Below are 27,283 nucleotides of genomic sequence, written 5' to 3' on the forward strand. Positions count from 1 at the left end.
ACAGAGGGACAAATTCCTTAAAAAGGAAGAATCGTAAAATACTATACAGGGGGCCTTAGCACCAATTTGAGAATTTTACTTTTTCTTAGCCTGTTTTAATTCTTGAATATCAGCTAATGTTTATATGTTAGGCTTATTTGTGTTCCTTAGGAAACGTCATTACCCTATTTCACATTGCACCCAACTGGCCAGCAGAAGAAAGAAAGTGTATTCTGAACCATCTCTGAACTGATGGTGTCCTGGAAGTGAAAGCCTCTATGTCTCATACTGATCAAGATCCTGGTTGTATGCAGAAAGGGGCAGGGGAGAGGAAAGGAGAGGAGACAGAGATAGTGTTTCAAATGCCAGGAGGACAGATGAAGACTCAAATAAAAAGGCAATCTTTGGTCAGCTTCAATGTATTTCAAAGCAAAGAGAACAGGATAAGGTAAAGGTAAGAAAGAGAAAGTCTTCTGCAGTACAATGTATCATTTTTATTGTCTTGAGTCCAAAGAACCTGGCTAAGGAAGTAGACTGTGAGCCTCAATCTAACTAACATTTTATATGTCTGCTATGGTCTGAATGTTTGTGTGTCCCCCATTCATATGCTAAAATATTAACCCCCAGGTTAAGGGTGTGGTATTAGGAGGCCTTTGGGCCTTTGATTAGGTCGTGAATGGGTTGACCCTCGTGGGATGAGCCCTCAATGGGATTAGTGCCTTCACCATGTAAGGACACAGTGAAAAGCCAGCTGTATGGCTATGAACCAGAAGTCCTTACCAGACATGGAATCTGGTGCCATGATCTTGGACTTCCCAGCTTCCAGAACTATGAGAAATAAATGTTTGTTGTTTATAAGCTATCCAGTCTATGGTATTTTTGTTATAGCAACCCTGAGGGACTAAGACAATGCGTCTTTTTGAAAAGAACATTTACATCTTGTAGCAAGGGTGGGAAAACTTTTACCTTCTTTACTGAAAGGTAAGTACAAAATTAGATAGATCTGACTCTTAGGACAAGAGGTGGAGGGGCTACTGGTATTACAGTATTTAACCAAACTACCAAGACAAAAGAAAAAAAGCTAACCTTCGGGATGATATACGTGAAAATACTTTTTAAAACGGTAACATAGTGAGATTTCTTTCTTTTCTTTTTTTTTTTTTTTTTGGTCTTCCTAACATTGTTTCTTCAATATTATTCATCAGAGAAGCCTCATGGGCAATTTCTCCCAAGGAAAGAGGGTAGACAACTATTTTAAAAGAAAACTTTTTATTCTTTGGAAACTTGACAGGTTTTTTTTTTTCAGTACCAGTATTTGAAATTCCCAAAGGTTGTTCCTCTTATAAAGTGAACTTCCTTCACCTCCATTTCTTCTGCACTTTGATTTTTGTGAGTAAATGCAGTTCCATGATCATGGGGTAACCCAGAGAAATCCTAAATCCAATGCACTCCGAGTAGTCCCTTTAGTATGGTTTTCCAAATGCCTTTTATGGCTTGGTCCTATTGCCAAAACCCACAAATATACCACAGGACCAAATGAGACATCCTTCCCAATTTTTATTGCCCATTCCAGATGCAGAGGCCATGTCCCTATATAAGAAACCTTCAAATCATACAAAGGAAAGCAATTTAGATTTTCTTCAATCAAGTAGATCATGCTTTTCCTTTGAGTACTGTCAAGATCTAGTTTCTACTATATTATTTTTCTAATTATTGACATGTTGTTAAGTGCCCTTTAAGTCATTTCTCTGGATGATTTTATCTATTTCCTAATTAGATATGTATCTCCTTCAGAGAGGAGAGTATATGTTATATTTCTTTTTTTTTTTGCGCCTTTAATTTCAAGACTTGTGGGTTCTCAACTCTTAGTAGTCAAAGGTGTTCTGTCAGAATTACCTTCCCACACAGTCTGGAATGGTAGTGAAATAACCATTTCTGTTTACTTTTCGTAGGGCACAGCCAAATTAAAACATGCATACATTAAAAAGATGAAATGGTAAATAAATGAATTTTCTTTTTGCTATTTATTACCAATCAAGAGTTCAAGTTGGGTACACATGATGCTTTACAATCAATTACTGGTGACACAAAAGAAAGTCAGTAATGAAAGAATGAAGGGGGGAAAAAAATCAAGAGATGGGCAATCCCGAAGTTTCTCATTAATTTAATATTTTTCAAAATGTAGCTCCTGAACCACCTACCAACATCAGAATTCCCTAGAATACTTGTTATATATATACAAATTTCTGGTCACCACTCTAAACCTGATGAATCAGAGTCTGGGGAGGGGTCTAAAATCTCCATTTTAAACAAGTTCTACAGATGATTCATTTGTACATTAAAACTTTAGAACCACTCCACAAATCCAGTAGGTTATACAGGGGTGAAGAACTCCTCACAGAAATCAAAGAAAGAATTTTATTTCTCAAATCTTCCGCTTAGACCAACACTGTCCAACAGAACTTTCTGCAATGATGGAAATATTCTTTATCTGTGCTGTCCAATATTGTTCTAACTAGCCACATGTGCCTAGTGAGTACCTGAAATGTGGCCAGTGAGACTGAGGGACTGAACTTTTAAGTTTATTTAGTTTTAATGAATTTAAATCGCCACATGTGGCTAGTGGCTGCAGTATTAGATAGCACAGACTTAAATAAACACACCAGGACACACTATCTTTAGCTCATTTGGTTTTTCTTTTGGTTTTCTTTCCTTTGAAAGATTCAGTACTCACTGAATCATATCTGAATAGCCTCTTATAACTCAAAACCTGGCAAATCCCCATTTTAGCCAATAGGAGCCTTGATGTGTCTTCAGGAATTTAATTGCCAGTGAGATCTTATCACATGAACATAGCACAGCTTCAAATCCTACAAAGAGAGAATATTTCTGTGAACAGGAATACAGCAACAGAACACCCAGAACACTGATGCCTTACAAAATCAATTCCTGTGCTAGAAAACATATGCTGGAACAACCAAAAGCCAAAATAGAAAAACACTAAAAAACCATTTCACACACTCTCCATGGAGAGCTGTCAAATAGAAAGGGCACTCTGGAAATTCTCTCTTCCGATTTCATTTTCTGATCTATAAATCTGCTGATCACGCACATCCTTTCCTGCACAACCCTTTTCCCATTACAAATCTGTGGTGGTGACTCACTAACCTGCCATATGGCAGAGTAAATCCATTCAGGAAAATACAGGCTACTCTGTACCTCACCACACTGAGTTAAGCTAGGCAGACTAGCTTCTCTAGCAGAAAAACATATCTGATCGTGAAATGGAAATCACCCAAAAGTGACACAGAAGAAAAAAGCCATCTTAACCAACACATAAAATAGAGAATAAAGAGAACACAATCTCAGGTACATTCAGTTCAAGGAAGATGTGTTCAACTCACCTCTCATACATATTCTGACCATTTTATTTAAGAACAAGGCCTAACACTCACAGGCATAAAGAGGAACTCTATTTTACATTTTTCTGAGATTTACATCTTTTCCTTCATAATTCCCCAAAGTCATAATAGTCCTAAAATTTCCATTTAAAACATACATCATCCAGTGTGACAGGCACCCAATAATCCAAAAGAGATAAACTTGCAGTGTAACTGGGAAAGAACATGATGTGCCTTAACAGTTCTCCATGATTAAGTAGATCAGCAACTTGAAATAAATGTCCTGCACGCCCTGGATAGACCTGCAGGCAGGGAAAGTAAACCTGACAGAATATTAGCTTTTGCTTCTTTAATTACCATAGTTTTATTTTAAAAATCTGAAACAACTGGAGCTAAAAACCATAATCAATATTTAAAAGCATTCTACTATAGTTAATATCATTAAATATTAAATTAAAAGAAGGTAATGAAATCTTTTGAATTCTGGCCTTTTGGTTTGATGAGAAACTTCTAGATTTATCACATCATTTTTGAAAAAGTCTTTGTATGAGAGAGATGACTGAACATTACAATCATCTTTCCAAAACCTATAGTTTGAAACATGATTTGTCTTTTAACTGGACTATTCCAATTATTCTCAAATAGCAAATTTCTTAGCTGATCCTAAGTGCATAACTGCATCACCAGAAATAAAATTTCTTGGGGGGAAATCAACAAAAACAGAATAGGAAAAAAATTAAGAGAATCTCTTTTGGAGAGATTTCCATTTCTTTTCTCTCCCTCATTGTATTGATTTCTTCTCAGATCTTAACTAAGGACGGTGGAATAATCCTGCCTGGTCTTGGTGAGACCAAGTGGCATAAATTCCAGCTTCAGAGAGACTAGACACTATGGTAACATGCTGACAGCCTTCATTTACATAAAAGAATACTAATTATGTGGTATCATCAACATCTGCGATTCTGCTCACTGCCATATGCGACAGCGTAGGGTGTTTTAACCCTTCAACTTACTAAATGTACCCTAAATCATATGTACCACAAAACCTCAAAGACTACTGGAAGAGACACAGTGAATACATTTTTACAAATAACAAGTGTTAAAAATGAATTTTATTTTTGGCTAACATTTTATTTCCAAGAGATATGGGAAAATATAATTTAATATCAACATAAAATTAAGAAAAAGATTTTAAAAAACAAGGTAGAAGTCACATTAAGATGCAGTTAATAACCCAAAAGGGAAGAATGCTATATTCTAGAGTATTATATAGGGCTTCAAAAGGCTGTATTATAATTACAATCAAACTAACCTTTTGAATTTTTATAGTATGGCTAAAATAAAAAAACAAAAATAATAAAATAAGAATAAAAACAAAAAGTAGGGGCAGAGACTGAGAAGGGTGAGGTAGGGAAAGAAACTGTTCAGAATTCCTTTGCTAAGGGCAGTGTGTGTGTGTGGAGATGGCTAAACGGGTGGAGTGTCCTCACAGGTTGCTGGCTTTCCCTTTTCCCCCTTTGTTCCCATTCTTGATGAATGTGGGGGTGGGTATGTGGATGAGGGATAACCTACAGGTCAAAGCGTGGCTCAGAGACCCCTGGAGAGCCTGAATTCTCTGAGAGGGGTTCAGAAGCTCTGACTAAGTGTGTTCTTTAGCTCTCTGACCTGAGAGCTGCAACACCCACTTACACGGCGGCTCCTGGCCACAGGCAATGGTACGCTGGTGTGCCGGGTGTGCGGGAGTCTTGCAAGGTGTGCTATCACTCATTTGGCGTCAGTCATCAAGTGCTGATGTTCAAGAATGAGTTCGTCTAGCCACGGGTTACAGCAGATTTAAGGCTATGTTCGCATGATAAGTCTCTCTCACTTGTATCAGGATCTGCTTTCTTGAATGAAAAAGGAGTAGAGTTCATCTAGGGAGCTAGGCCTGGCACACTACCCTGGTTTGCCCAGGGAGAGGGCCATGCCTGCCCCTGTGCAGGGAAATGACAAAGACAGAACAACCAGCTTGGTACAAATGCTTTGCTCTGCATCGAATACCAACTTCTCTAACCGTATTAAGAGCCAGAATTGGGTCTAAGCCCTCTGCACCTTCAGTCTCTGCTCTCTTTTGTTTGTCTCCTTCCTCTCTAGTTACAAATATGCCCAAGTCTCTCCTGTCAAAAGAGAGAGCAGATACAGACAGACACGTTTGCCCTGCCTCTAGACTATCCTTGACATTATTTTTAGGCTCTTTCTCCTTCTGCCTACTTTATTTCTGGCAAGAGTAATGTGCAGCTTCATCTTCCTCACAACTCACTCCTTAACACCTTCATTTCATGGAAACTATTTCTCAAAGGTTATTAGCAATTTCCTTATAGCTAAGTTCATTAACCCTCTCTCAGTCCCCATCCACATCTATTCTGCACTTGACACTGCACACATATTCACTCCCGCACTTTAGGCTATGTTCTTCTCCTGATTTTCTTCCTATGTCTGTAATGACATCTTCTCTGTTTTCATATGTGTCTCTCTTCCTTGAAATGTAGGCTTTCCTTAAGGTTCTATCCTTGGCTCACGTCTCAATGATTTCATCTAGTCCTAGAATGTCAAGTATCGTTTCTATCAGATAATGTATTTTAATTCTCACAAATGCTTTTTTAAATCATTTTATTGAGATATAGTTTATGTACTATAAAATTCACTCATTTGAAGCACACAACTCAATAATTTTTAGTATATTCACAGAGTCTCACAAATACTTTTGAGTATAAAATCTTTCCAGGTCATTGCAGAGACTCATTCTCAGGTTGAATTTTTACCTTCTGATACCTGCATTATGGTATACTACTATTCATGATGTTTGCAAGATAAAGCTACTGAACATGTTTTGTACTTTTTTATTTGTTTGGTAGCAGCGAGGCTCACGCACTGAGCTATATACACTGTTTCATCCAGGTCTCCTGGTGATCAAGATATGTAAGATGATGGATGTGGGTTAAGGAGATGCCATCTGTGGAACAAAGCTAAGCTAGGTGGCCTTGAAGGGATTGGTCTTTTTGATTCATTAACCTAATACTCTTGCCAAAGAGGTGTGGGCCTAAAACTTAACCCCCTTTCCAGGATGATAGCAGACTTGGGGCAGGTTGGCCAAAGAAGACTACTCATACTAACTTCAGAGAAATTCTGAATACATTGGGAGAACACACACACACACTCTTAGAAATGTTGCCTGTGACTCTGCACGGAGAAGTGGCAGCCAAGAGTGGAAGATAACCAGGTTGGCTGTGTACGATTAAACAGGTCTGCTTCAGAGTTTAGTAGGTTTGCTGCTTCCAGATCAAAGGCTAGGCCTACTTGCTACAACCTGGTGCTCTTTTAACAGCATGAGCTCCCTGACAAGCTAGTGTTAAAGCAACGTCCAAAGTAAAGGCTCCCTCTTCTACTCCATTGCCACATGAAAAAATCCTATCACTACCACTGATAGAATCAGAGTTTTCCCTTCAAAAATCTGACCACAGGGGGAAAAAACCCCACAAATTCGGAGAGTGACATCAGCATTATGGTGGAGTCAGTTGTTCCCTCAGTCTTTCCCCTGTAAGTTACAACTAAATGGACATTCATTAACCAGCAGAGGATTCCCTGCACAACATAACAGGACATGTGAGAGATCCACGCAGCTGTGCATCTGAAGGTGTTTGGACTGGATCCCCAGGACGCAGTGGAACTAGGTGAGTGCACCCCATCCCCTCCCCAGCAGCAGTGATCTAGGCCACAGGTCCTCACACAGCAGCAGGCACAACTGTAAGAGGAGGTGGGAGCAGCCTGGCCCACGCGAACACTGTCAGAGTTGTAATCCAGCCTAGGGGAGTGCCCACTGTGCTGTGGTGGCCCTGTTGTGGGAATGCTCCCCACCGAGTGGTGCAGCTCAGACCCCGCAAAGGAGCCCCCACCAAGCACAGAGGCTGAGCCAAGCTGCCTGCGAGCACATAGCCAGCTGTGCATGAAAGAAAGTGACCCTTCCCTCCTGCCTAGCACAGCAGCTCGGCCAGTCCCCTACCAAGTGCAGTGGTCTGGCACCAGAGCGACCCACTGGCAGAGCACAGAGGCCCCACCCATGTGTGCATGAGTGACCTGCCAAGCAGCTGCGGCCAGCGCGCAAATGCATAGAAGCCCTACCTCTGCAACTTTCAGCAGACAGGGCAGGATCAGAAAACAGCTCCTGCCCCCTGCCAGCAGTGGCAGGTGGAATCAGTGACCTGATACTACCACAAATGCACCAGCAAAGGATCACTCCATCAAACACCATGAAGAACTACATTAACACTTCAGAGCAGAAGGAAAATGACAAGTCTCCAGAAATCAATCCTGAACTCACAGAAATTTACAATCTAAATGACAGAGAATTCAAAAGAGTTATCATAAAGAAACTCAATGAGTTATAAGAAAACTCAGAAAGATAGTTCAATGAGCTCAGGAATAAAAATAATGAGCAGAAGGAATACTTCACCAAAGAGATTGAAACTCTAAACAAAATCCAAACAAAGATTCTGGATATGAAGAACACAATTGATGAGATAAAAAACAATCTAGAATCCATAAAACATAGATCTGACGTTATGGAGGACAGAATTAGTGGTTTAGAGGACAGAGATATAGAAATGCTTCAGGCAGAGGAGGAGAGAGAGCTAAGATTTTTTAAAAAATGAAGAAGTTCTTCGAGAAATATTTGACTCAATTAGGAAAAGCAACATAAGGATTATAAGTGTTCCAGAGGGAGAAAGGAGCAGAGAGCTTGTTCAAAGAAATAATAGCTGAGAATTTCCAAAACCTAGAGAAGACACTGGACTTACAAGTACATGAAGCCAAGAGAATTCCTAATTACATCAATGCAAAAAGACCTTCTCCAAGGCATATAATAGTAAAACTGAAAAAGTTAATGACAAAGAAAAAATATTAAGGGCAGCAAGGCAGAAAAAAATAAACTACAAAGGAACCCATATCAGGCTTTCAGTGGGTTTCTCAGCAGAAACCTTACAGGCTAGGAGAGAGTGGAATGATATATTCAAAGTACTGAAAGACAAAAACTTTCAGCCAAGAATACTCTATCCAGTGAAACTATCTTTCAGATATGATAGAGAAATAAAAGCTTTCCCAGATAAAAAAACACTGAGAGAGTTCATTGCCACTAGAGCTCCTCTACAAGAAATGATGAAGGAAGCCCTCCTACCTGAAACAAAAAGGCAAAGGATTACAAGGCTTTGAGCAAGGAGATAAATAGACAGACAAAATTAAAAAATTGCAGCTCTCTATCAGAACAAGTTAGCAAACACTTAATTATAACATAAGAGACAAAGGGAAGGAAAGCATCAAAAATAACTATAAACACTTCAATTTAGTCACAAACTCACAACACAAAAAAGAAGAACTTGTGACAATAACAACTCAGAAGGGGAAGAGGGAGGGGATGGAACCTGCTTAGGCTAATGGAGATAAAGAGGCTATCAGAAAATGGATCATCTCATCTCTGAGATCGTTTATACAAACCTCACGGTAACCACTAAACAAAGACTCAGAATAGAGATACATCATAAATAAAGAGAAAACTGAGAAACCCATCACAGAAAACCAGCAAACTGAAATGGCAATCAGAAATACAAGGGAAGAGAAACAATGGAAATAAAGAACAACTGGAAAACAAGAGATAAAATGGCAGTATTAAGCCATCATATATCAATAATCACTCTAAATGTAAATGGATTGAATTCTCCAATCAAAAGATACAGAGTGGCTGGATGGATTAAAAACCAAGACCCAACAATATGCTGCCTCCAGGAAACACATTTCAGTTCTAAAGACAAACAAAGGCTCAGAGTGAAGTGATGGAAGATGATCCTCCAAGCAAATGGCAAGCAAAAGAAAGCAAGTGTTGCCACACTCATATCAGACACAGCAGACCAAGATAAAAAAGACAATAAGAGACAAAAATAGCAATATATAATGATAAAAGGGACACTCTACCAAGAGACATAACACTTATGAATATATATGCACCTAACATAGGAGGTTAGGTGCATATACAAATGCACCTAAAGGGAGAAATTGACAGCAACACAATAATAGTAAGGGACCTCAGCATCACACTTAAATCAATGGATAGATCATCCAGACAGAAAGTCAACAAGGAAACAGTGGTCTTAAACGAAACGCCAGACCAGACAGATTTAATAGATATATATATATATAGGACATTCCATTCAAAAACAGCAGAATACACGTTCTTCTCAAGGAAGAACGCACATGGAACATTCTCAAAGATATGCTGGGAAACAAGGTAAGCCTCAATAAATTTAAGAAGATTGAAATCATATCAAGCATCTTTTCTGACCACAATGCTATGAAACTAGAAATCAACTACAAGAGAAAAGCTGGGAAAATCACAAATATGTGGAGACTAAACAACATGCCACTGAACAACCACTGGATCAATGAAGAAATTAAAGGAGAAATCAAAAAACATTTGGAGACAAATGAAATTGAAAATACAGCATACCAACTTTTGTGGGATGCGGCAAAAGTGGTTCTAAGAGGGAAATTTATAGCAATATAGGCCCACCTTAACGAACAAGAAAAATCTCAAATAAGTAGTCTTAAACTACACCTAAGAGAACTAGAAAAAGAACAAACAAAGCCCAAAGTCAGTAGGAGAGAAATGATAAAAAGAGCAGAAATAAATGAAATAGAGACTAAAAAAAAACAGTAGAAAGGATCAATAAAACTAAGAGCTGATTCTTTGAGAAGATAAACAAAATTGACAAACCGTTAGCCAGACTCACCAAGAAAAAGAAAGAAGCCTCAAATAAAATTAGAAATGAAAGAGGAGAAATTACAACAGATACCACAGAAATGAAAAGGCTTATAAGAGAATACTATGAAAAACTATATGCCAACAAATTGCAAAACCTAGAAGAAAACAGATAAATTCTTAGACTCATACAACCTCCCAAAACTGAATCAAGAAGAAATAGAGGATCTGAACAGACCAATCACAAGTAAAGAAATTGAAACACTTATCAAAAACCTCCCAAAAAACAAAAGTCCAGAACCAGATGGCTTCTCTGGAGAATTCTACCAAACATTCAAATAAGATTTAATACCTATCCTTCTCAAACTATTCCAAAAAATTGAAGAAGATGGAACACTTCCTAACTCATTTCATGAGGCCAACATTACCGTGACACCAAAACCAGACCGGGACAACACAAAGAAGGAAAATTACAGGCCAATATTGCTGATGTATAATAGATGCAAAAATCCTCAACAAAATATTGGCAAACCGAACACAGCAATATATTAAAAGGATCATACACCATGATCAAGTGGGATTTATACCAGGGATGCAAGGATGGTTCAGTATCCACAAATCAATCAATGTGATACACCACATTAACAAAATGAGGAATAAAAACCACATGATCATCTCAACAGATGCAGAGAAAGCATCTGACAAGATCCAACATCCATTTATGATAAAAACTCTCAATAAAATGGGTATAGGAGGAAAGTACCTCAACATAATAAAGGCCATTTATGACAAACCCACAGCCAACATCATACTTAATGGTGAAAAAGTGCAAGCCACCCCTCTGAGAACAGGAACAAGGGTGTCCACTCTCCCCACTCCTATTCAACATAGTACTGGAGGTTTTGGTCAGAGCAATTAGGTAAGGAAAAGAAATAAAAGGGATCCAAATTGGAAAGGAAGAAGTGAAACTCTTGCTGTTTGCAGACGACATGATTCTATATACAGAAAATCCTAAAGAATCCACCAGAAAGCTATTAAAAATAATCAACAAATACAGCAAAGCTGCAGGTACAAAATCAACTTTAAAAAATCAGTTGCATTTCTATACACTAATAATGAACTAGCAGAAAGAGAAGTCAAGAATACAGTCCCATTTACAAGTGCAACAAAAAGGCTTATAAAATATCTGGGAATAAATTTAACCAAGCAGGTGAAAGACCTATATACTGAAAACTCTAAGATATTACAGAAAGAAATCAAAGAAGACATAAAGAAATGGAAAGATACTCATGCTCATGGATTGGAAGAATAAACATAGTTAAGAAGTCCATATTACCTAAAGCAATCTACAGAGTCAGTGCATTCCCAATCAGAATCCCAATGACATTCTTCATGGAAACAGAACAAAGAATCCTAAAATTTATACAGAACAACAAAAGACCCTGAAGAGCCAAAGCAATCCTGAGAAAAAAGAACAAAGCTGGAGGCATCACAGTCCTTGACTTCAAAATATAGTACAAATATACTATTTACTATAGTAATCAAAACAGCATGGTACTGGTACAAAAACAGACACACAGATCAGTGGAACAGAACTGAAAGCCCAGAACAAAAACCACACATCTACGGATAGCTAATTTTTGCCAAAGGAGCCAAGAATATACAATGGAGAAAGGAAAGTCTCTTCAATAAATGGTGTTGGGAAAACTGGACAGCCACATGCAAAAGAATGAAAGTAGACCATTAACTTACACCATGCACAAAAATTAACTCAAAATGGATTAAAGACTTGAATGTAAGACCTGAAACCATAAAACTCCTAGAAGAACATATAGGAAGTACACTCTTTGACATCGGTCTTTGCAGCGTCTTTTTGAATACCATGTCTACTCAGGCAAGGGAAACAAAAGAAAAAATAAACAAATGGGACTACATCAGACTAAAATGTTTCTGCAAGGCAAAGGAAACCACTAACAAAATGAAAAGACAACTCACCAACTGGGAGAAAATATTTGCAAATCATATATCCAAGAAGGGGCTAATTTCCAAAATATATAAAGAACTCATACAACTCAACAACATAAAAACAAACAACCTGATCAAAAAATGGGCAGAGGATATGAACAGACATTTTTCAAAAGAAGATATAAGATGGCCAACGGGCACATGAAAAGATGTTCAATATCACTAATTATTAGGGAAATGCAAATCAAAACTACAATGAGATATCACCTTACATCTGTCAGAATGGCTATAATTACCAAGACAAAAAAATAACAAATCTTGGAGAGGATGTGGAGAAAAGGGAACCCTCATACACTGGTGGTGGAAATGCAAACTGGTGCAGCCAATACGGAAAACAGTATGGAGATTTCTCCAAGAATTAAAAATAGAAATACCATACGATCTGGCTATCCCACTACTGGGTATGCATCCAAAGAACGTGAAATCAACAATTCAAAGAGATTTATGCACCCGTATGTTCAGTATTTAGCATTATTCACAACAGTCAAGATGGGGAAGCAACCCAAGTGTCCATCAACTGATGAATGGATAAAGAAGATGTGGTGTATACATACAACGGAACCCCTCAGCTATAAAAAAAGACAAAATCGTCCCATTTGCAACAATATGGATGGACCTTGAGGGTATTATGTTAAGCGAAATAAGCTAGACAGAGAAAGACAAACACCATATGATTTCACTCATATATGGAAGATAAACCCATGGATAAAGAGAACAGATTAGTGGTTACTAAAGAGGAAAGGGGTGGGGGAGGGGTGGGTGAAAGGGGTAAAGGAGTACATATGTATGTTGACGGATAAAAATTAGACTATTGGTGGGCCGGTTATGGTGCCCTAGTGGTTAAGTTCAGCACGCTCTGCTTTACAGGCCCGGGTTTAGTTCTCAGCCACGGACCTACACTGCTCTGTTAGCAGCCATGCTGTGCTGCTAGAGGAAGATTGGCATGGATGTTAGCTCAGGGCGAATCTTTCTCAGAAAAAAAAATTAGAGGGCCGGCCCCGTGGCTTAGCAGTTAAGTGCGTGCGCTCCGATGCTGGCGGCCCGGGTTCGGATCCCGGGCGCGCACTGACGTCCCACTTGTCCGGCCATGCTGAGGCCGCGTCCCACATACAGCAACTAGAAGGATGTGCAGCTATGACATACAACTATCTACTGGGGCTTTGGGGAAAAATAAATAAATAAAAGTTAGAAAAAAAAATTAGACAAGTGGTGGTGAGCATGATGCAGTCTATACAGAAACTGATATATATAATAATGTAAACCTGAAATTACACAATGTTATAAACCAATATGACCTCATTAAAATAATTGAAAAAAAAATCTGACCACAGGAATCATGGTTTGTCCCTGTAGTATGCCTCCAAACACCATGCTCTCTACAGCAGCCAGGCAGTCATCAAAAATGTATACATATGTGTATACACATATATACATATGTCAAAACTTTTTGAATTGTGCCTTTTAAATATGTGCAGTTTATTCTATGTAAATTACATCTCCATACAACTGTTAAAAAATTACACAGACACACACACAGCCACCCACCCACCCACACACAAGTGACTAATTTACCCCCAATGAATTAACAGACCCAGGCAGCAGCTCTTTAAACTACTAGGTGAAAGAAAACTTTATAACGGATGGATAAGGCTGACAACACCTGACTCGACACTGATCAATTATTACACTGAAAGTAGGACAACCAGACATTATATGCTTCCCTGATATGATGCAATAAGAGGTTCATAGCAGCATCACCTATAAAGTACTCTGTGACTAACAGGTTGTTTTCCAGTTGTGTCTTTGGAATATGTTTTCTCACAGAAACAATCTTATGAATAGCACTTGGTCCAGTTAAAAAGCCTGTGGAGCCCATCATGTATCTATAGTACAATACTAGAATACTAGTGCTACCACTATGGAAGCTAACTACCAAATATATTATTCTGAGAAAATTAATTCAAAGTTTCAACTCAAAATGCCAAGAAATGCTTTCCCAGCTGCAGTCTAGGCAGTGAAATTGGGAATCCTCCTCTTCGCACTTGCCCCACATGGCTGAAGAGGGTTTTCCACACGTGGCCATTCGTATGGAAGACACATAGATATGTTAGGAACGCTGGCAGAGGAAAAAAAGGAACAATTTTTGTGAAGAGAAAATAAATCTGACTAGAATTTACAAATGGATCGTCAGGATTAGATGCCAGTATTGGTCATTTCAGTGGCTGTTCCAAGGAATGGGAACCCCATCCTCCTGATGTCCTGTTTATTAAAATGAGAGCAGTACCTTTGGTCCTGTTCCTTCCCAACAACACACCAAAGCACATCTGTCAGGACGGAGGCCCATCATATTTTGCATGAATGAAGGCACAACTTTTAAGCACTTTATTTCAAGAGCACAGAATACAAATGTCCAAAGAGAAGGGGCCAAGCACAAAGGGACATTTGTTCCATGCGTACAAAAGGAGAAAACTGCAAGCTACAAAGAGAATGTTCAGGCACTTTAACAGAGAGCAGGTTAAATAAATCATAAATTGGCCATATACCAGAAACCACCAGTTGTTTTTTGCTTTGTTTTGTTTTTTCAAGAGGCAAGTCTATGTGTATAACAATTCAAAATACAGTGTGAGAAAAAAGCCAAGGGACAGAACGGTGTACATAATATGCCATCATGACTACAAAAAACTACACACACACAAGCAATCTTTCTCTCTCTCTCTCTCATATGCAATTAAGAGGATAAACAAGAAACTGGTAACACTACATGCTCTGTGGTGGCAAACTAGGGGGTGGAAATGGAAAGGAGACTCAGTCATCAACCTCTGAGCCTTTTGAGGAAAAAAAAAAAAAAATCATGTGTTACCTATTTTTAAAAAGGATGCTACAGAGCCAGCCCTGAGGGCCTAGTGGTTAAAGTTCGGCACTCACCGGGCCGGCCCCGTGGCTTAGCGGTTAAGTGCACGCGCTCCGCTGCTGGCGGCCCAGGGTCGGATCCCGGGCGCGCACCGACACACCGCTTCTCCCGCCATGCTGAGGCCGCGTCCCACATACAGCAACTAGAAGGATGTGCAGCTATGACATACAACTATCTACTGGGGCTTTGGGGGAAAAAATAAATAAATAAAATTATAAAAAAAAAAAAAAAAAGTTCAGCACTCACACCACCCATCTGTCAGCTGCCATGCTATGGTGGCGGCTCATATAGAAGAACTAGAACGACTTACAACAAGGATATACAACCACGTACTGGGGCTTTGGGGAGGAAAAAAAAAAAAAAAGGAAGACTGGCAACAGATGTTAGCTCAGGGCGAATCTTTCCCTGCAAAAGCAAAAAAGGATATGACACCAAGGAGACTGTTGCAACAGTCTTAAAAATTCAGACATCAGCAAGATGACTGAAGATAAGCACAGAGTGTATATGGTTTATTAGGTTTTCATTAGAAAATAAGATTTAGAGCTAGGCTGTCTGATGACATTTATGGTGTCTGGAGAACCTAAGGAATTCTATTCTAGTAGCACTAACCATTGCAAAAGGAACCCCCTCACTCCTTTTCCATAGCTTATGACCAGCAAAGTGAATACCTCTTCAGCTTATTGCACAGTGGCAATATAGCAGAGCCTCAGTTGGTCAAGTGTCAATCATTTGAAATTTCATATCAACCAATATACCAAGGCAATTTCTATTCTACTTCCCCAGGGGCCACTACCGTAAATTGTCCATAGAAGTGAATTCCGTGGGCAGACTCTTTCCTTTCCCAACTCTCAGGAGATCTTCCTTTCCTTCATGGAATAGCTCCTAATATTATTCCAGTTTACTGGTCAGCAAAATATATCTCTCAACACCCAAGCAACCTCTCTGAAGGAGTGTCAGAGCATATGTGTGTGTGTTAGGGGATGGTGAAGGTAATTAGCCGAATGGTGGAAGACCTCTCCTCCATACCATTCCAAGCACAAAAGGTACACTATAAGCCTCCCTTTCTCAGTCTGTAAAACTGAGGGGCAATAATACCTACTTCAGAGTTGCTCTGAGGAGGGCTCAAATGAGATGGCCATGTAACTGCAGTCTGAAAGTCACTGACTCTAACCAAAATACTGGCTGACTTGGCTACCCTGTCACTCATCCTGAAAACAGTTCTTTTTCCTCCTCCCAAACACGGCTTTTTTTGTATGTGTGAGGAAGATCAGCCCTGAGCTAACATCCGATGCCAATCCTGCTCTTTTTGCTGAGGAAGACTGGCCCTGAGCTGACATCCATGCCCATCTTCCTCTACTTTATATGGGATGCCGCCACAGCATGGCTTGACAAACAGTGCGTCGGTGTGCACCCGGTATCCGAAACTCTGGACCCTGGGCCACCGTAGCGGAGCACGCGCACTTAACCACTTGTGCGCCACCAGGCCAGCCCCACAAACAGGGCTTAAAGTCAGGCTGGCTAATTGAGCAGCTTATAGTAACTGACTCTTTGGTCTTGATTTTATCCAGATAGTTTCATCTAATAAGGTATTTATAATAAAATATTCTTAAATAAGAAATTAGAGGATACTTTTATATTAAAATGAGAAAAATCACTGTCTTTCTAAAGCAAATTAAAGGGTTTTTCTAATATTATCTATTTTTCTTAGGTCTTCAAAAATTGTGTTTAATAGCAACACAGTGCAAGGATAGTACAAGTCCAATTAAGATGTTAAAAACAAACATATAACACCATAAAATGCAGTTGAATTAAGAAGCAGAATCAGTCTCAGCTCACTCTCCAGTGGGGGTATGCCCATTGAATACTTACGGGTCCAAGAGCATGTGCTGTGTGGCAAAAATATAAAAGGGGCCTTCTTTCAAATAAGGCATAGAAGGCATTTCAAAGACGTGAACTGTGCATGAACCCTCATCTCTCGTATAAGAAGCAAGCAGAAGTACTTCTGGGAACTCAACTATAGGCAGCAGGCACAAGAGAAAAGAGAGCCAGTGCACACTCAAGCAATGAACTTCATGTAGTTTAAATCCCACAAATCCCAGCCACTTCTGCTTCTATTTAAAAATAAAGTTATCAACCCTCCTGGCCTGCCACAGAGTCTCACCATTTGGATTAAGACATTGACTTCCCCATTAAAGGCAAATATAGAATCTTATAAGTAAAACACAAACCCAATCAACCACTAGTAACTAATGCAGATTAATTTACCATAGCAGGAAGTGGAAAGCAGAGCTCTGGGAGACAGGATACTGCATAGGCAAATGCAGCAAGAAAGAAACTCTCAAAGAGGGAGAGGAAAGTGTGAATCACTGTCTGAGACCCCATAGAAGGAAGACTTGATTAATGGGCATTAATGGGTAATGGACACCAAGGAGGGAGGTCCCTAGAAAAAATATATGAGAACACAAAAAATAAGCCTCACTGACTTCTAAATTTTTTTCCAGCATCCCTCCCACATTGCCTGTGGTAACTGTGCTGAATGTTGTACATACCCATCAAATTATAATTATCAGTGAGGTGTGCTGAGAGAAGGTGTATACCTTATGCTTAATGTAACTCATTCAGCATGGCTTTTAATACATATGAATAACTACAAAAGTAATTATTCTGAAGTTAAAAACCTTTTGTTCATGAAGATTTGCTGTCTGAGCCTGACTTCTCGATAAATTTCAGTTTGTTATTTTTAGGTTAATGGTCACTAACAGCCTATAGCGAAGTGTAAATAAAGTCCCCATCAAACCACCTAACTCAGCTACAGCCAATTTATCAAAAACATACACATCATTACTACACCTACCACTCACACAAGAACTTACCAGAACTAATAAGAACTAAACTGCTTTGAGGGAGCTATCAGTAAAAAACATCATATCTAATACTGGCAGAAGCAAAATAATAGACATTACATACTCAAACAGACCAACCAACAGACCTCTAAGGGACCATTTAATGCATTACTAACTCTAAGAAGCCAGCTTTTCAGTCTGTCAGTAAAGAAAATATCTCATAGAACTGTACCAGATACGACCTGGACCTTAATAGAAAGGGAGGCAGGACCACTAAGATGTTGATGTCATTGAGTAGGTTCAAGAAATAATGAATCATCACTTTGTGTTTGTACATGGCAATGATATAAAATGTCTCCAAAATAGCAGATAAGGCTTTATCTTCTGAGATCGAAGTTTGAAAGAAAAAAATGGTAGTGGACACAGTAATCCACCAAAACCCTGAGGTCTGAGTGACTGCAGAGTACTGGGGCCCCCTCAAACCCAAGAAATGTGACTCAGGTATAACCTCAGGGAAGCAGGAAGAATATGACTATTAGCCTGATCACAGACTGGAAGCAGGAGGGGATGTCCTCAGAGCAATAGTTAGGCAGTGCTCGTCCTACATGGCTGAGGGGAGCAGGTCCCCCAATTCGTAAACACAACTAGTCATGCACCACATATACAACAGTGGTCCCATAAGACTAGTACCATATAGCCTAGCTGTGTGGTATATTATACCATCTAGGTTTCTGTAAGTACACTCTATGATGTCTGCACGATGACGAAGTCACTTAATGACGCATTTCTCAGAACGTATTCCCGTCGTGAAGTGACCCATAACTGTACTTGAGCCCGATGATATGATATGAGGGCCTGATACCATTAGTCACTAAAACCATTCAGCAGACTCCCTCTGCACAGAGCCCTTGCACAGAAAAGCAAAACTGACTTTCCACGTAGCTTGCTTTCAGGAAAAGAATGTGATAACCACCAAACTCAAGTACTAGTATGCTTAACAGTTATGTTTCTCACTGTAAATGAATCTGATTATTTTGACCACCAAGTCAGTTCCTAAGAAACTGATCATCATATCTTGTTCTCACAAAATTGAGGTTCTAAATCTTTAGAGTTACGTTCTAGACCCCAGTTATGACTTCACCAATGTAATGCCACCTGGGAGGGCTCATAGCAAGAAGCTAGCTAGCTGGCCCTTTCAGGGGTAGCTCTCTATTTTTTTTGGTTTTTTTTTGTGAGGAGACCAGCCCTGTGCTAACATCTGCCAGTCCTCCTCTTTTTTTGCTGAGGAAGACTGGCCCTGGGCTAACATCTGTGCCCATCTTCCTCCACTTTATATGGGATGCCGCCACAGCATGGCTTGCCAAGCAGTGTGTCAGTGTGCGACCGGGATCCGAACCGGCGAACCCCGGGCCGCCGCAGCGGAGCGCGCACACTTAACCGCTTGCGCCACCGGGCCACCCCAGGGTAGCTCTCTATTTAGGATTTCTCCAAGTAGAATACATTTGGACAAAATTTGGTTGGGGCCAGATACTTTTCAGTATTTTTATAATTAACTCCTATTATAAATAATCAACTATCATTTATTGAACACTTACTACATCCAGGCACCGTTCTAAAACTTAATATATATCATTTATTCTTCATGACAACTTGATGAGGTAACGATTTTCAGCCCAGTTTTGATTGATTGACTGATTAACTGTGAGAAAGATTAGCCCTGAGTTAACATCTGATGCCAATCCTCCTCTTTTTGCTGAGGAAGACTGGCCCTAGGCTAACACTCGTGCCCATCTTCCTCTACTTTATAGGGGATGCTACCACAGCACAGCTTGACAAGCGGTGCATCAGTCCGCGCCCGGGATCTGAACCTGCGAACCCCAGGCCACCGAAGTGGAGCTCATGAACTTAACCGCTACGCCACCAGGCTGGCCCCTTTAACCCCATTTTAAACAGAATAAAGAGACTCAGAGAAGAAACCTCTCAAGGTCACACTGCTGGTACATAGCTCAGCTGCGATAGAGATTCCAAAGCTTGCTCTTAACCAAATGTGATTGACCACTGTCTGAATTTTAGATTTTTACAATCTGATATGAAATATCTCATTGTTTTAGTTTGCATTTTCTTTTTTTTTTTTAATTTTATTTATTTATTTTTTTCCCCCAAAGCCCCAGCAGATAGTTGTATGTCAGAGTTGCACATCCTTCTAGTTGCTGTATGTGGGAGGCGGCCCCAGCATGGCCAGACAAGTGGTGCGTCGGTGCGCGCCCAGGATCCGAACCCGGGCCGCCAGCAGCGGAGGGCGCGTGCTTAACCACTAAGCCACGGAGCCGGCCCTGCATTTTCTTGATTATTAGACTAAGGTTGAACATCTTTTCAGATATCTATTGGCCATATTGTTTTCTGCTCTGTGAATTGACGAGACATACACTCACCACTATAACCTGTACCACTCACATAAAAACTTATCAGAACCAGTAAGAACTAAACTGCTTTGAAGGTGCTATCAATAGAAATAAATCTAATACTGGCAGAAACAAAATAATAGGCATTACATATTCCATGAGATCAACTAACCTTTGCCTATTTTTTGATCGGGTTGGTTGTCTTTTCCTTATTAAATGATTATAGAGTTCTTCATATATTCTGGATACAAGGCCTCTGCTGGTTAGATGCATTGTAAATATCATTTATCAGTCTGTGGTTTGTCTTTTCTTTAAGGTATCTTTGTCGTGGATAAGATTTACAGTTAAAACAATCATATAACACAATTTATGATTTTATATTTTATGGAATCCTTTCTTACCTAACGGTAATAAAGATATTCTCTTATAGTTTCTTCTAAAAGTTTTAGTTTTACACTTAGGTTGTTAACACATCCGGATTCTTTTTCCTATTCTGTTCTGTGGCCTATTTGACTAGCCCTTTACCATAACCACACTGTTCTGATTATTACAGACAAGTTCTATAAATCCTGCCAGCCTACAGTGTCCCCGCCTCCAACGATCCTTTTTCAAAGTAGTCTTAGCCATTTTTGCCTCTTTACTTTACTATATGAAATTTAGAATGAGCTTATAAAATTGTCAAAAAAAATCCTTTTGAAATTGGTATTGTATTGAATTTAAAAACTTATTTGGGGGAAATTAACCTCTTGATGATAGTGAGTCTTCCCATCCATGAACATGGTATCTCTCTGTTTACTCAGGTCTTTCAATATGTTTCCTCCACAAGACATATATTTCTTCTTTAGCTATTTCCTGGATACCTTTTAGTTTTTTTTTTTATGGCCATTGTGAATGGGATATTTTAAAAATATACATTTATTAAATCATTGTTGCTAGTGTACAGGAATGTAACTGATTTTTGTATTAGGCTGAATCACATGAAACTGCTGATATATGACCATTTTGACCTACAAAAATGATAATTTCATATGGTTCAATCACAAGGTTGCTGATCTGATATTCAGCAACTTTGCTGAACTGTTACTAGCTTTAATACTTTGTGGATTCTTTTGAATTTTCTATGGATAACCACATCATCTTCAAATACAGACAGCTTTGTCCTTTCTTTTCTATCTCCGTCATTTATTTCTTCTTCTTGTCTTCTTGCATTTGCCAGGAACTCCAGTTCATTACTGAAGAGTAAGGTGATAGTGGGCATCATGCCCTGTTCTGAATTTTGGAAAGAATGGGTCCACAGTTTTACCATGAAGTGTCATGTCTATCACAGATAGGGGTTTTTGGTTAACTTTCAGTTAAGGAAGTTCCTTTTATTTCTAGCTTGGTAACAACAAAATTTTAGTTAGACTAAATATTAAGTTCTGTCTGTTTTCTTCCGAACCTATTAAGAAAATTGTATGACCATCTCCCCTTAAAAATTATTATGTTGGATTATTATACCAATGACGGATTTTCTGACGTTGAATCATCCTTGCATATAATAATTAAAAAACTATTTGGTCATGATGTTTTGTTTTTTTAATACAATGATACATTCAATTTGCTAATATTTTATTCAGAATGTTCACATCTATATTCAGAAGTGAGATTAGTCTTTCATTTTCTTCTTCTGTCCCTTTCTGTTTTTATAACAAGATTAAACTAACCTCAAAAAATGAGATTGGCAGCTTTCCCTCTTTATCTCTTCTCTGAAACAGTTTAATTCTTCCATGGTTTACCTGTTGCATGAAAGTCTGGGAAAACTTTCCTGTAAAGCTATGTCTTCCAGGCATTCTTTAGGATTGTTTTAGTGGTGAATGTAGCTAAATTCAGAGCAAGACTCATATATCCTCCCAGTGATAACAGGTCTCCAAGCCTTGGGAAAGTCTGTCGTGGTAATCTAGTGTCTACTTTAAGCCTTGCAGAAATTCCATGTTGCTTTATACATTTGAAAGTATTCAAATAAACTGTAAGTTAATGGTAGAAAGAGAAATAATAGTGGGGTAAACAGAAGAGATCTGCAAATAATTCAAATTTATAAAAGCAGTATGAAGCACCAGTGCCAACTGGCCCAGAGATTGTTATACACTGGTGCTACTTATACAGGCTGATGGACCTTGAGAGTATGACAGGCACCTCCAGATAAGATAACTTGCATTATGGCTATAAAAAGTGGTGCTATTATTTTTGAAGTAAACTAATCATTTCCCTTCACCATTAGCTCTCCTGAGCTTCTAAATCCATACTTCACGTTAACCATTGCTCCAAACTAAAAACAAAAAACCCTGCAACCACCACCTTTAACAGCTTGCCGCTACCCGTATGATAAAGTCCAAGTTTCTTAGCCAGATCTGCAAAAGTATTCCACACAATCTGACCCCAAACTAGCTTCCAATATTACCTCGTACCCTTTCTTCACATGCAAACAGTCAGACTGTCTATTCACTATCTCCTCAAAAGTCCTGAGAACATCCACTTTACTTCCTTGCAATACTATCCTGCCTCCTCTAATGAATCCTTCAAAGCCCCAGCTTAGGTCCTATCATTTCCCTAAGGCTTTTCCTCACTACTCCACTGCACAGTGAATCTCTGCCTCAAAGCATGCCCCATTGCCCATAGCCTTCATTTGTTCATCTGGTTTCCTAACCACACTCCAAGCTCCTTAAGGCAAAGGCTGTACCACTTGTTACCACTCCTTACCCAGGGCTCTTGATATAGAGAAAAACTAAGAATTTGATCCCAAATCTTTCCTGGGCTACCCAGGAAAGATCCCAAATCTTTCCTTTCGTGTTAGCTGCCAGTCTTGATTTCTAACCTTAAGTGGACCTCCTTCACTTTGATAGATAAACTGAACTGCTGTGCATTAAGCAGAGACAATTATCTTCTAAAATTCTGCGATGACTGCTCACTTAACCTATTCTTCACCAGCTCCAGTTCCTCTGCAAGATACTTTACAAGACTGTCACGCTTTCCTAGCTACATACGTATGTACTGGTAAGTGCCTAGGTCTTAGTATAAACAAAATTTGGCATATGCAGGCCAAAAAGTCAAATGTTTAAAAAGAGTTGGCTTTCTAGATAGTTCACACACATGGTGTACTCCTTGCAGAGAAAAAACAAGCACAATAGGGATACCATTGTCGATGGCTCCCAACAAAGTGACGTATTTGAAAGAAGTTAGTTTCTTTCAACTGGAAACTCAGTGTTATTATGAGGACTGTGTTGTTCACAGATACCAGCTTCCATGAAAGGATATTTTTGGCAACAAGCACTTTATCACTAGAAATTAATTCAGTCAATAAATATTTATTGAGAGTTTACCTATGATGTACCAAGCAGTATGCTTTAGGCACAGAAACCAGTCAAAATAGGATTAACAACATCATACTTAATCAACTCAAAAGACTGACTATTTTGATGTCTTAAAACACTAGAATAAACATAATTCAATATGTTTTATTCTTTTGTGATTGAAGATCTTGTGGTACCCTCCAGCTACCTTTTCTGCCTTTTTTTTTTGTGGGGGTAGTGGTATGCCTTTGACTTGAATTCTATTTAATGAAAAATTTAGACCTATGTTTAGGGAAGTAAATTTTTGTTATTGTTTATTGAATATAAAATGTTACCTCATTAGTTCTTATAGTTGAAATAAATGAGTAATAATTTAGAATTAATAGGTGATAAAGTGTTTAAGCACTTCCATGCAACAAAGCTCCAAAGGTTCTTCCACACTCTAACAATATGAGATTTTGGAAAGTGACTCCAGTTTGAAATTCAAAAAGAAGTGCAAAAAATTCCACGTGAAACACCTACCAAGGATTCTCTCTCACTAGTTCTCATTCATATGAGTGAGAATTCTGTTCTACCTGCCATACATCACAGGTCAGAATCTGGGCACAAATAAGGTAGAAACAGATAAGATTATCACAGTGTGGGTGTAAGGGAAATGTAAGAAACAGTAGCAAGACTTCTGGACCCTAAAGAGGCCAAACAATGAAGAGTGGGCTGATGGTTCATCTGGAAAACCCCATTTATTAACCTAGCCCAGGCAATTCAGTGTTTGATTTCAAAACTGTCTGGGCAGGGTCTCCTAAAAAACTGTTGTAGAATTCTGCCCTTTTGACAAAACTGCCAATGATGCTAAAATGAACACAGAACTAGAAAAATTTGTTGAGTATATTAGCAGGTTCACTGGCATATCAACAAAGAGGACTTTAAAGGCAAAATGCTGACATAGTTCAATAGCTAAAAATATTGAAAGATGCATGTCCATCACTAGGAAGAAATCAAAGTGGGCTGCTAAAGGAAATTTGTTCCATCTTAGGTTTTCACGAGTTCCTCTGTAGTACAGGGCATTCTTGGGTCTTTGATGTCCTTGAGACGTGTGACCCTATGATTCCCAAGTTTATAACAACCAACTCCACCCCTATGACTCTCCTACTTTACTTCACTCTATCATAACATCAAGTACTGTCTAAGAAGGCTCCCATGCTGTTGAGAAAATGTGAACGATGTTTATATGGTAGTAACAGTAATTAGTAAGGTAGACCAAGTATCGAGTATTTTTCACAACTTCTCTAGTCCTAAAACAGCCAGATACTATTATTCTCATTTTATATATAAGGATCCTGAGGTTCAGTGAGGTTAAATAACTTTCTCAAGAATACACAGGTAGAAAATAGCTGAGTCAGATTCAAACGCAGTACTGCTTATTTTCAACTTTTGTAATACTTTACTATATTTAAGAAATAGGAAATAAAAAAAGGAACGTAGCAGTAATAATGGGGAGATGATGGCAAGGGGAAGAAGAGCAGTGGTCGTGATTCTTGGGGAGATGCACCATTCTGAGACCAAACCACAACTAAATTCTTCAATCTGAGTCTCTACCCACGATCAAAAGGGCAATTCTTAGGTTGGAGAACACAGCTTACTACCAGGTTGCTATGTCTTACACTTATTTGGTATCTCCCAGAGTGGTAATGGCTCAATAATGTCTTTCAGGAGAGTGGATGAGTAGATGGAAGGATGACAAATACACATTTAGCATGCAAGGCAGGTTTCAGCCAGCTCAAAGAAATGCTCATGCTATTAACATTTCCATTACAAGATTCTGAAATGCAGTCATGAAAGCCAACTTGATTGCACTTTAGTTTTACTAGGTTACTCAGGTGTGGAAAATGGAAGGCATTGGGATGTAAAGACAATTGTTCTAAGAACCAGAGAATAAAAACGAACAAAAGGTGGGCAAAGGAAAAGTTTATGGAATGACATAAATTGGATAGATAGGAAGGAAGTTAACAAGAGTAGACAAAGTAAGCTGTTAGGCAGCTGAGAAAGAAGGTCTCTTGGTTCACAGAGAACACTAAGTCTTTCTTCACAAAGCAGTACCCAAAAGCCCTGAAATAAGACACTTTCACCAGTAAATATGAAGTTTGTCCTGTTAAAAACAAAAGAAACAAACAAAACCACTTCCATTCCCTCTTCTCCTCATTTCCATGGATGGCACCATCACTCTCCCAGTTATCCAAGAATGAAAAGTTCTGCCTCATCAAGGATTCCTTCTTTCTCTTTGCCTACTGCGCACCCACATCAAGCCAGACACCCCATATCATAAAAATTCTCCCTTCTCAATGGAAAATAATTTCCACCCAATCTTACCCAAATACCCCTTTCCAATAACTGCTCCAAAAATGTCCATAGCACCTCACTATCCTCTGTTTAACATTTAAGACTTTTTACCATCTGGCCCCTATTGTCCTCTCCAACTATTTCTGAGTATCTCTGTGGGCTCCCTCTAATGCAGACAAACTATATTACTCATTGTTTGCTTCCCAAACACACTCTTTCCATTTCACCTTTGCTCACACTGTCCCCCCTCTAGGAAGGGCCTCTACACTCCCTTCTGTTCATTCATTTTTTTCAGTAAATAATTTGAATAACTATCAGGTATTCTGTTGCCCTGGAAATATTATAGTGAAAAAATGCCCAGTCCTTGCTTTCAAGCAGCTTACCATCTACAGAGGCTTATTCTTTCTTCAATTCTAGGTTCAAGGCCTATTTACTTATGAAGTTTTACTCTGAGCTCCTATGCATTTATAGGAGCACTTATTACAGTCTACCAAATATTGGTACTTTCAATTTATAAATCTTGTCTTCTTAGCCAGAAAGTAGGTTATTTCAGGGTGGCTACCAGTTCTTCATATCTCCAATGCCAAGCAAAATGCTTTAAAAACAAAATGCTTTAAAAACAAAAAACGTATGAGGCAGTGATGTCAGCAAGATGACAGACGAGGAAGCAAGAGGTGCTCAATCCTCGACAGAGACACCAAGTTAACAACAATATATAGACCAGAATAACCTCCGTGAGAACTCTAGAGACCAGCTGAGAAGCTACAGCATCCAGGTCATTGTAAAACTAAGAGATTCCAGCAAAAGGGATAGGGAAATTCATGGTATTGCCATGCCCATTCATGGCCCACCCCTCAACTCCCAGAGCATAGCACAGAGCAACTAGGAGGAAACCCCCTCAAACAAGGGCTCCTCTGGATGGAAACAAAAGAGTGGACAACGTGTCCAATGTTCTGGCTTGTCTGAGGGCTCCCCAAGAGACTCGTTTCTGTCTTGCCTGACTCAGAGCACTGACCAGACTGTTGTCAGAGTTTGGAAGCCACTGAAAACAGAGGCAAGCAGCATTTACAGGTGTAATTCTGCAGGCAGACATCAGGGGGAGCAAGAAATCAGAAAAGGTTTGAGAGGTCCTAAACCCTCCAACAAGCTAATTGGTGAAAGTCTTTCCCTGTATGAATCTAGTACACAAAGACTGGGAGAGGTGGTTGTTTTATTAAATGCCAAAATCATAGTAAAAAATTACAAGGCATACAAAGAAAGAGGGAAACATGCCCA

At 39.1% G+C, this 27,283-nt stretch overlaps 1 protein-coding gene across 1 annotated transcript in view; it reads right to left on the reverse strand.

Annotated features, from left to right (window-relative positions):
* MED20 (mediator complex subunit 20) overlaps positions 1 to 27,283 on the reverse strand; it is a 94,772-nt gene that overhangs the window by 219 nt on the left and 67,270 nt on the right. The window lies entirely within an intron of this gene.

The sequence above is a fragment of the Ceratotherium simum genome, chromosome 13, assembly GCF_057802395.1.
Source record: "Ceratotherium simum simum isolate JZ-2026a chromosome 13, ASM5780239v1, whole genome shotgun sequence".
Classification (NCBI taxonomy): domain Eukaryota; kingdom Metazoa; phylum Chordata; class Mammalia; order Perissodactyla; family Rhinocerotidae; genus Ceratotherium; species Ceratotherium simum.